General features: G+C 55.0%; 1 long non-coding RNA gene across 1 annotated transcript in view; it reads left to right on the top strand.

Moving 5' to 3' along the window:
* The first annotated feature begins 3,742 nt into the window (after window positions 1-3,742).
* Window positions 3,743-11,246, top strand: part of LOC146999644 (uncharacterized) — a 22,447-nt gene continuing 14,943 nt past the window's right edge. The window contains exon 1 of the long non-coding RNA XR_015046456.1: window positions 3,743-3,810. This is a non-coding gene — a long non-coding RNA (uncharacterized LOC146999644). The remainder of the gene's footprint in view (window positions 3,811-11,246) is intronic.

The raw sequence follows: 11,246 nt of genomic DNA, 5'->3' as shown, positions 1-11,246 counted from the left end.
TAGACAACAGATATGGAGGTGCACCATCTCCCTTCCCTTCTGTTGTTTGGTAAAAGACACACAATTTTTCTTATTTACCATAAGCCTTAAAAAGCACTCTGACAGCCTCTCAGATATCTACCTTCTATGTGATTAGAATTTCCTTTTTTTTTTTTTTTAATTAATTCTCAGGATCTGCATGGTGACTTGTCCTAGGTTCTGGTGCCCCCTTCTGGCATCTAATCATATAGGCAGCAGATAGAGCAAACACACAAATTTACATTGAAAACTAATAGTAATAATAACAAACACGCAAGCAAGCAAGCAAGCAAGCAAGCAAGCAAGCAAGTAAGCAAACAAATAAATAAATATATAAATAAGAGGGAGAAAGAGATTCTGTCTTCTGCCCGGCTGTGTGGGTGGCAGAAGCAGGCAGGCCGGCAGGCAAGCAGAGAGGACCTCTGTGAGTTTGAGGCTACCCAAGCCTACAGAGCAAGTACAGAGCAGCGTGTGTGTGTGTGTGTGTGTGTGTGTGTGTGTGTGTGTGTGTGTATAATATTTCTGCTGTGATTACGGTTACTTGCCATGTAGTGGGCTTATGATTGATTCTGTAATCTTTTTTCTAATTCTTTTAGTTTTATTTTATTTTATTTTTGTTTTATATTTTATTTTATTTTATTTTTGGTTTTTTGGACAGGGTTTCTCTGTATAGCCCTGTCTGTTTTGGAATTCAGTTTGCAGACCAGGCTGGCCCCGAACTCAGAAATCCTCCCATCTCTGCCTCCCTAGTGCTGGGATTAAAGGCATGTGCCACCACTCCTGGCTATTTTTTTAATTTTTAAATTTTATTTATTTAGTTTATTTATTTTTTTTTTCACAATGCGGTTTCTCTGTGTAACCCTGGCTGTCCTGGAACTTACTCTGTAGACCAGGATGGCCTTGAACACATTAATCTGTCTGCCTCTGCTTCCCAAATGCTGGGATTAAAAGCATGTGCCACCACTGCCCGGACTAATGTTTTTTTTTTTTTTTTTTGGAAAATACCTTTCTTTCTTTCTTTCTTTCTTTCTTTCTTTCTTTCTTTCTTTCTTTCTTTCTTTCTTTCTTTCTTAAATTTATTCTTTTCATACATAGTTTCTTAGTGTAAGCAGCCCTGGCTGTCTTGAAGACACTTTGTAGGCCTCAATCCTTTAAGAGCCTGCCTCTGTTTTTCAAATGCTGGCATGAAAGTTGTACACCACTATGACCTGCTACGATTCTTATCTTCTTATTTTTGTCCCCCCCCCCCACCCTTCCTTTTTGTGATTTTTGCTTTTGCCAGGCAGTGGTGGTGGTGGTGCTGGCAGAGGGAGGTGGATCACTGTAACTTTGCAGCTAGCTTATTCTACAGTCTGAGTTACACAAAAGGGGTTCCAGAATGACTGGTTATATTTTTCGTTTTTTATGCATTTTAATTAAAATTTGATTAAACCAAAAGAATTTAGACTGACCAATTCAGAGTCTGGCGTTTAAAAGTATAACCAAAAAGTATGAGGCTGTCTGTGGATGGTCAAGGGTTCAGGCTGCTTTAGGGAGCCTCCTCACCTTTCTGCATATGCAAACTAGGCCACCTAGAGGCTGGAAACAAAAGCTACCTTGAGCAGTAGGTCACGTGACAGCCAGCCACCTCCATCTTTATGAGGACAGATGTCAGTCAGAGGACAAGATGGCTGCCACCCACTTGTCGCCTTCCATCTTCTTGAGGTCAATATGCAAATTAGTGACAGAACAAGGAAGTAGAAAGGAACAGATATGCAGGTACACCACCTCCCTTCTGTTTTTGGATAAAAGACACATAACAATTTTTATTATTTACAGTAAGCCTTAAACAGCACTCTGACAGCTGCGCAGATATCTACCTACTATGTGATTTGAATTTCCTTTTTTTTTTTTTTTTTAAATTAATTTTCAGGAACTGCATGGTGGCTTCACCTATTTTCTGGTGCCTTCTTCTGATATGCAGTCATCTAGGCAGCAGATAGAGCACCCCCCCACACACACTTACATTGAAAACTAATAGTAATAATAACAAACAAACAAATAAATGAAAAGAAGGCCAAAAATAAAAAAAGATTCTAGCTTCTGCCTGGCTGTGTGGGTGGCAGAGTGTAGGTAGGCAGGTAGGCAGGCAGGCAGAGAGGACCTGGGTGAGTTTGAGGCTACCCAAGCCTACAGAGTAAGTTCCAGGCAGGGATGCCAGGGCTACATCCAGAGAAACCCAATCTTGAGGCAAAAGAAAACAGAAGCAGAGAAGGTTCTGGCTTTTATTTTCAGACATATGTTTCTTCTAGTACTATCGAACTTTGATCATGAAGGCACGTTGGATTTTATGACAGAGTTTGTCTGTGTGTGTGTGTGTGTGTGTGTGTGTGTGTAATATTTCTGCTGTGATTGCAGTGACTTGCCATCTATTGGGCTAGTGTTTGATTTCTGTAATCTTTTTTCTAATTCTTTTTTTATTTTTAGGGTTTTTTTTTTGTTTTTGTTTTTGTTTTTGATTTTGTTTTTTGAGACAGGGTTTCTCTTTATAGTTCTGGCTGTCCTGGAACATTTAAAATATTAAAATTATTTTACTATCATACTTGTTATCTTCCTCGAATCGATTTTTACTTCACTTTTTCATTTGATTTAATTTTACCTGCTAGCCAGAAAGACCTACGGATTGTTATGCTTCCCTTACCCTCAGGGACCCAGACACAGGGTCCCACTGAGGCTCTCATGTTCTCTTCCTGAGTGCGTGAGTCTATCAAAAATTATTTTAATATCATACTTGTTATCTTCCTCCCCCTCCCTTCTCCTCCATGTCTTTGGCCTTTCTTCACCTTTTATTATGAGGCAGGGCAGGGAGGCCAAGAAAAGAGAGCAAGAGAGGCTTGACTCTCTTTAGCAATCTTCCCAAGGTGGCTGGCTATATATTCTCCAACCTCTGAAGGAAACCCCTTTGCCAACCAACCCCACCCTGCAGAGTTACTGATTCTTTGATCAGTCGTCTCTCCCCACCCCCTTACTGTTCCCATTCCGAGAGGTGATCTAGTATGCTCTCAGAAAAAAAAAACAAAACAAACAAACAAACAAACAAACAAAAAAACCAAAACACACACACACACACACACACACACACACACACACACACACACACACGCTCGCGAGGACGAGGGGAAGTCGTGCATAAAATAAATATTTTTCTGGCCAAAGTGAAAGCAAATCACTATGAAGGGGTACTCCTAGAAAAAAATAAATACAAACGGGCATTTTAACCATTCCACCACTGTTTTAACTCTGAATTTAGTCTTGGAAAAGGGGGCGGGCGGGAGGGCGAGCCAGCGAGCGAGCGGGCGGGCGGGCGGGCGGGGGCGGGGAGGGCGAGCGAGCGAGCGAGCGAGCGGGCGGGCGGGCGGGCGGGGGGGGGGGGGGGAGGGCGAGCCAGCGGGTGGGCGGGCGGGTGAGTGGCCGGCGGGCGGTGGCAGCGAGCCCCAGAAAACAACAAACCCCAAGCGGTAGAGTGTTTTAAAAATGAGACCTAAATGGGGTGGAACTGAGGTCGCCGCCACCTTCCACTGACACCGTGCTTAGATGCTCCCTTCCTATACTGTGCTCCGTTCCCCTAATTGTGCCTGTTCCCTCGCCCCGCAGACCGATTCGCCAGCCACGTACTTTGACTTAGAGAACGGTTTCGCCTGTTTTCACCACTCACTGTCCTACTTTCGTTTTTGGGTGCCCGAGTCTAGCCCGCGTTCGCTATGTTCGGGCGGGACGATGGGGACCGTTTGTGCCACTCGGGAGAAGTGGTGGGTGGGTACGCTGCTCCGTGGTGCGTGCGCGAGTGTCCCACCCTGAGCTCGGGAGGACCCTCGGGAGAGACCGAATGAGTGAATGAATGTGGCGGCGCGTGAGCGATCTGTATTGGTTTGTTTGGTTGATGGAGACCGTTGTCGGGCGACACCTAGTGGTGACAAGTTTCCGCAACGCTCCTGCCGTCTCCGCTTGGTGACACAGAGGAGGGAAGTGCCTGTGGTGAGGCGGCCAGGGTGACATGAGACCCGGCAAGCAGGCGGGGCGTATCGGAGATGGTGTCGTGTGGAGGGACAGTCTGTACCAAGGAGGTTGTACCGGGAGATGGGCAAAGCAGACCGAGTTGCTGCGCGCCCTTTGGGGAAATAGAAGGTTGGTGGCGACGTTATTAGGTCGACCAGAAGGCTTAAAGTCCTACGCATTTTTATTTTTTTTTTCTTCCAGAAGCCTTCTCTGTCCCCGTCACCGGGGACATTGTACTTCTGAGTCCGAGAGGACCCGACTGGCCCGGCTTACAAGCCGACGTGGCCCGGTGCTGGAGGTTCAGATCTTTTTTTTTTTTTTTTTTTCCTCCAGGAGCCCTCTCTGTCCCTGTCACCCGGGACACTGTACTTCTGAGTCCGAGAGAACGCGACGGGCCCGGCTTACAAGCCGATGTGGCCCGGCCAGCTGGAGTGTCGGATCTTTTTTTCCTCCAGAAGCCCTCCGTGTCCCTGTCACCGGTGTCACTGTACTTCTGAGTCCGAGAGGACGCGACGGGCCCGGCTTACAAGCCGATGTGGCCCGGCCAGCTGGAGGTTGGGATCTTTTTTTCCTCCAGAAGCCCTCCGTGTCCCTGTCAACGGTGTCCCTGTACTTCTGAGTCCGAGAGGACGCGACGGGCCCGGCTTACAAGCCGACGTGGCCCGGTGCTGGAGGTTCGGATCTTTTTTTTTTTTTTTTCCTCCAGAAGCCCTCTCTGTCCATGTCACCGGTGTCACTGTACTTCTGAGTCCGAGAGGACGCGAGGGGCCCGGCTTACAAGCCGATGTGGCCCGGCCAGCTGGAGGTTGGGATCTTTTTTTCCTCCAGAAGCCCTCTCTGTCCCTGTCACCGGTGTCCCTGTACTTCTGAGTCCGAGAGGACGCGAGGGGCCCGGCTTACAAGCCGATATGGCCCGGCCAGCTGGAGTGTCGGATCTTTTTTTCCTCCAGAAGCCCTCCGTGTCCCTGTCACCGGTGTCCCTGTACTTCTGAGTCCGAGAGGACGCGACGGGCCCGGCTTACAAGCCGATGTGGCCCGGCCAGCTGGGGTGTCGGATCTTTTTTTTCCTCCAGAAGCCCTCCGTGTCCCTGTCACCGGTGTCACTGTACTTCTGAGTACGAGAGGACGCGACGGGCCCGGCTTACAAGCCGACGTGGCCCGGTGCTGGAGGTTCGGATCTTTTTTTTTTTTTTTTTTTCCTCCAGAAGCCCTCTCTGTCCCTGTCACCGGTGTCACTGTACTTCTGAGTACGAGAGGACGCGAGGGGCCCGGCTTACAAGCCGATGTGGCCCGGCCAGCTGGAGGTTGGGATCTTTTTTTCCTCCAGAAGCCCTCTCTGTCCCTGTCACCGGTGTCCCTGTATTTCTGAGTCCGAGAGGACGCGAGGGGCCCGGCTTACAAGCCGATATGGCCCGGCCAGCTGGAGTGTCGGATCTTTTTTTCCTCCAGAAGCCCTCCGTGTCCCTGTCACCGGTGTCACTGTACTTCTGAGTCCGAGAGGACGCGACGGGCCCGGCTTACAAGCCGATGTGGCCCGGCCAGCTGGAGTGTCGGATCTTTTCCTCCAGAAGCCCTCCGTGTCCCTGTCACCGGTGTCACTGTACTTCTGAGTCCGAGAGGACGCGACGGGCCCGGCTTACAAGCCGATGTGGCCCGGCCAGCTGGAGGTTGGGATCTTTTTTTCCTCCAGAAGCCCTCCGTGTCCCTGTCACCGGTGTCCCTGTACTTCTGAGTACGAGAGGACGCGACGGGCCCGGCTTACAAGCCGATGTGGCCCGGCCAGCTGGAGGTTGGGATCTTTTTTTTCCTCCAGAAGCCCTCTCTGTCCCTGTCACCGGTGTCACTGTACTTCTGAGTCCGAGAGGACGCGACGGGCCCGGCTTACAAGCCGACGTGGCCCGGTGCTGGAGTGTCGGATCTTTTTTTCCTCCAGAAGCCCTCTCTGTCCCTGTCACCGGTGTCACTGTACTTCTGAGTCCGAGAGGACGCGAGGGGCCCGGCTTACAAGCCGATGTGGCCCGGCCAGCTGGAGGTTGGGATCTTTTTTTCCTCCAGAAGCCCTCCGTGTCCCTGTCACCGGTGTCCCTGTACTTCTGAGTCCGAGAGGACACGACGGGCCCGGCTTACAAGCCGATGTGGCCCGGCCAGCTGGAGGTTGGGATCTTTTTTTTTCCTCCAGAAGCCCTCTCTGTCCCTGTCACCGGTGTCACTGTACTTCTGAGTCCGAGAGGACGCGACGGGCCCGTCTTACAAGCCGACATGGCCCGGTGCTGGAGGTTCGGATCTTTTTTTTTTTTTTTTTCCTCCAGAAGCCCTCTCTGTCCCTGTCACCGGTGTCACTGTACTTCTGAGTCCGAGAGGACGCGAGGGTCCCGGCTTACAAGCCGATGTGGCCCGGCCAGCTGGAGGTTGGGATCTTTTTTCCTCCAGAAGCCCTCTCTGTCCCTGTCACCGGTGTCCCTGTACTTCTGAGTCCGAGAGGACGCGAGGGGCCCGGCTTACAAGCCGATGTGGCCCGGCCAGCTGGAGGTTGGGATCTTTTTTTTCCTCCAGAAGCCCTCTCTGTCCCTGTCACCGGTGTCACTGTACTTCTGAGTCCGAGAGGACGCGACGGGCCCGGCTTACAAGCCGATATGGCCCGGCCAGCTGGAGTGTCGGATCTTTTTTTCCTCCAGAAGCCCTCCGTGACCCTGTCACCGGTGTCACTGTACTTCTGAGTCCGAGAGGACGCGACGGGCCTGGCTTACAAGCCGATGTGGCCCGGCCAGCTGGAGGTTGGGATCTTTTTTTTTCCTTCCAAAAGCCCTCTCTGTCCCTGTCACCGGTGTCACTGTACTTCTGAGTCCGAGAGGACGCGAGGGGCCCGGCTTACAAGCCGATGTGGCCGGGCTAGCTGGAGTGTCGGATCTTTTTTTCCTCCAGAAGCCCTCCGTGTCCCTGTCACCGGTGTCACTGTACTTCTGAGTCCGAGAGGACGCGACGGGCCCGGCTTACAAGCCGATATGGCCCGGCCAGCTGGAGTGTCGGATCTTTTTTTCCTCCAGAAGCCCTCCGTGACCCTGTCACCGGTGTCACTGTACTTCTGAGTCCGAGAGGACGCGACGGGCCCGGCTTACAAGCCGATGTGGCCCGGCCAGCTGGAGGTTGGGATCTTTTTTTTTCCTTCCAAAAGCCCTCTCTGTCCCTGTCACCGGTGTCACTGTACTTCTGAGTACGAGAGGACGCGAGGGGCCCGGCTTACAAGCCGATGTGGCCGGGCTAGCTGGAGTGTCGGATCTTTTTTTTCTCCAGAAGCCCTCTCTGTCTTTGTCACCGGGGGCGCTTTACTTCTGAAGCCGAGGGAAAGCTATGGTCCCGCCTTTGTTTCATTTACCTATCGGTATTTTGAGTATTCCCGGTTGTCAGGTCGACCAGTTGTTCGTTTGACGTCCGGTTCTTTTCTTCATGGGGACATTTTTGGGCCACCCCCCCATGTATGACTTCCAGTTGTTCTCTGTGGGCTGTCATCTTCCTCCCTGTCATTTTTATGGTTTTGATCTATTCTATCTGTTCCTATTGGACCTGGAGATATGTAGTGACACGCTGTCCTTTCCCTATTTACACTAAAGGACACTAAAGGACACTAAAGAGAAAAGACCCTTTCAATCAAGGCTGTTTGCTTGTCCAGCCTATTTTTCTTTGCATATCGGCTTGGGTCTGTCGCCGTGCCTGAAACTGTGCCCGAGACATGCTTCCTGCTTTCCGTGCTTTTGCTTCCCGTTTGTGTGTGCGCTTGCTGGGCAGCTTGTGACAACCAGCGGCTATGATATTGCTGCGTTCTCAGGCGTTTTTCCCGATTTCCACGTTGTCGTTGTCACACCTGTGTCCTGTGTGGAATGGTTGCAGCCAGCTGTCTCGTGCTAGTGTTTCGTGTTCCTCCCGCTGGTTTTTTTTTTTTGTTCCTGGGAGTCCCGAACCTCCACTGTCTTTCGTTTCCCCGTCTTCCACACGCCTCCCGAGTGCATTTTTTTTTTTTTTTTTTTGGCGGGGGGGAGGTGGAGAGTCCCGAATCCTCCACTCTCCTGTCTGCGGTGTCTTGGTTCTTCCTGCCACATGCCTCCCGAGTGCATTTTTTTTTTTTTTTTTGGCGGGGGGGAGGTGGAGAGTCCCGAATCCTCCACTCTCCTGTCTGCGGTGTCTTGGTTCTTCCTGCCACATGCCTCCCGGGTGCATTTTTTTTTTTTTTTTTTTTTGGCGGGGGGGAGGTGGAGAGTCCCGAATCCTCCACTCTCCTGTCTGCGGTGTCTTGGTTCTTCCTGCCACATGCCTCCCGAGTGCATTTTTTTTTTTTTTTTTTGGCGGGGGGGAGGTGGAGAGTCCCGAATCCTCCACTCTCCTGTCTGCGGTGTCTTGGTTCTTCCTGCCACATGCCTCCCGAGTGCATTTTTTTTTTTTTTTTTTTTGTGGCAGCACCTTCGTTGTGTCTCTGCCCGGATCCGTACTGTCTTGCCCCGCGTGTAAGACATGCCTATCTCGCTTGTTTCTCCCGGTTGCGTGTTGTCGCTCACTCTGCTTAGATCGATGTGGTGCTCCTGAGTTCTCTTCGGGCCAGGGCCTAAGCCGCGCCAGGCGAGGGACGGACATTCATGGCGAATGGCGGCCGCTCTTCTCGTTCTGCCAGCGGGCCCCTCGTCTCTCCACCCTATCCGTATTCCGGTGGTGTGTGGAAGGCAGGGGTGCGGCTCTCCGGCCCGAGCACTGACCCGCGCGCACTTCTCGCAGTGGTTCGCGTGGTCCTCGTGGATCGCTTGCCCATCTTCCCTGAGCCGGGGAATGTGGGCTGGTGGCGATGCATAACCTTCCCGTCTGGTGTGTGCACGCGCGTTCTGTTTCTTGCAGAGGTGCTCCTGGATCGTTCCAGGTTTTGCCACCTAGGTGCCCGCTTCTGAGTTGGTGGTGGCGCTTCCCGTTTCCTGGCGTGCCTCCGGTGCTCCGTCTGGCTGTGTGCCTTCCCGTTTGTGTCCGAGAAGCCCATGAAAGGGGGGTCGAGGATTAGAGGAAGGGCGGTTAAAAAAAAAAGCCCCCTTCGTTGGGCGAGCGCCCACCCCGCGCACTCGCGGACCTTGCGCGTAGGGATGGTGCTGAGCGGTCGCGGCTGGCCTTTTTGAAAACTTTCGTGAAGCTTCCTTGCTCCTCTTGTGGAGCTTGGAGAGTGGCAGTGGCCTGTCTTTCGGGGGGGACCTGTTGCAGGGTCTCCTCTGTCCGCGTATGCTCAAAATACCCCTGGAAGAGAACCTTCCTGCTGCCGCAGACCCCCCCGCGCGGATGCCCGCGTGTGGGTCTTCTCTTGTCGCACGCATCCTCTCTCGGTTGCCGGTTATCTGTCTGGCTCTGTGCCTTCCCGTTCGTGTCCGGGAAGCCCGTGAAAGGGGGGTCGAGGAGAGAGGAGGGGGCTAGGAAAAACAAGCCCCCTTCGTCGGGTGAGCGCCCGGCCCCGCGCACTCGCGGACCTTGCGCGTAGGGTTGGTGCTGAGCGGTCGCGGCTGGCCTTTTTGAGAAGTTTTGTGAAACTCCTTGCTTCCTTGTGGGGAGCTTGGGGGGGCCTGGCCTTTCGGGGGGGACCGGTTGCAGGGTCTCCTCTGTCCGCGGATGCTCAAAGTACCCTTGGAAGGGAACCTTCCTGTTGCCGCAGACCCCCCCGCGCGGACCCCCGCGTCGTGGGTCTTCTCGCTTCCCTGTGTGTGCGCTTGTCGCACGTATTCTCTCGGTTGCCGGAGCTCGTCGGGGTTTTGGGTCCGTCCCGCCCTCAGTGAGAAAGTTGCCTTCTCTAGCTATCTTCCGGAAAGGGTGTGGGTCTCGAGGGGTCTCTCCCGGTTGGTCCCCTCGAGGGCTCGCCCCCTGACCACCTCCTGCGCGCGCAGCGTTTGCTCTCTCGTCTACCGCGGCCCGCGCCTCCCCGCTCCGAGTTTGGGGAGGGATCACGCGGGGCAGAGCCTGTCGGTCGTCCTGCGGTGGTTGCGGGGCCGTGTGGTCGGTCGGCCCGGTTGTGTGGTGGTGGCTGGGGAAAGGGCTCCGTGCACACCCCCGCGTGCGCGGTACCTTCCTCCCCTCCTGGGGGCCGCCGCGGGATGGGGTGTTGGGGAGGCGACGGTGGGCTCCCGGGTCCCGCCCGTCTTCCCGTGCCTCACCCGCGCCTTCCGTCGCGTGCGTCCCTCTCGCTCGCGTCCACGACTTTGGCCGCTCCCGCGACGCGGGCCTGTGCCGCGCGTGTTGCGTGCTGTGTGCTTCTCGGGCTGTGTGGCTGTCGCCTCGTCCCCCCTTCCCGTGGCAGCGTTCCCACGGCTGGCGGAATCGCGGGAGCCCTCCTTCCCCCTCCTCGGGGCCGAGAGGGTCCGCGTCTGGCGTTGGTTGAATCTCGCTCTCGGGGGCGGGCCGTTTTGTGGGAGGACGGCTGTTGGCCGCGTCCGGCGCGTCGTCGGACGTGGGGACCCGCTGCCGCTCGTGGGTCTTCGTCGGTCGGCATCGGTGCGTGGACATCGCTCTCTCTCGTGTTGGTGTCGCCTCCTCGGGCTCCCGGGGGGCCGTCAGGTTTCGGGTCGCCTCGGCGCTGCGGGCGTGGTGGGACTGCCCAGGGGAGTGGTGCAGTGTGATTCCCGCCGGTTTTGCCTCGCGTGCCCTGTCCGGCCCGTTGTCCGAGCGGCCTCTCGGTCCCTTGTGAGGTTTCCCCCTTCCGGGAGGGGCCCTGCCGCGGCCGCCCTTGCCGTCGTCGTCGGCCCTCGTTCTGCTGTGTCGTTCCCCCTCCCCGCTCGCCGCGGCCGGTACTTTTTCCTCTCCCCCCCCTCTCCCCCTGGCAGACCCGTGGCCGTGCTGCCGGACCCCCCGCATGGGGGGCGGCCGGGCACGCACGCGTCCGGGCGGTCAGCGGGGTCTTGGGGGGCGGAGGGGTAGGGAGCCGGCTCGGCGGGCGGGAGAAGCTGTGGTTTGGAGGGCGTCCCGGCCCTGCGGCCGTGGCCGGCGCCTTGCGCGGTCTTGGAGAGGGCTGCGTGCGAGGTGAAAAGGTTGCCCCGCGAGGGCAAAGGGAAAGAGGCTAGCAGCGGTCATTGTCCCGCCGGTGTGGAGGCCTGCTGTCCGAGGTGCGTCTGTGGGGGGCCCGTCCGGCCCCGTCGTCCGTCGGGAAGGCGCGTGTTGGGGTCTGCCGGGGCGCCGAGGTGGGT

This window comes from Mus caroli, unplaced genomic scaffold (genome assembly GCF_978045245.1).
Source record: "Mus caroli unplaced genomic scaffold, Mus_caroli_1 scaffold_122, whole genome shotgun sequence".
Classification (NCBI taxonomy): Eukaryota; Metazoa; Chordata; class Mammalia; order Rodentia; family Muridae; genus Mus; species Mus caroli.
Note: the sequence above shows the minus strand (reverse complement) of the source record. Positions and strands in the feature narration are given on the sequence as shown.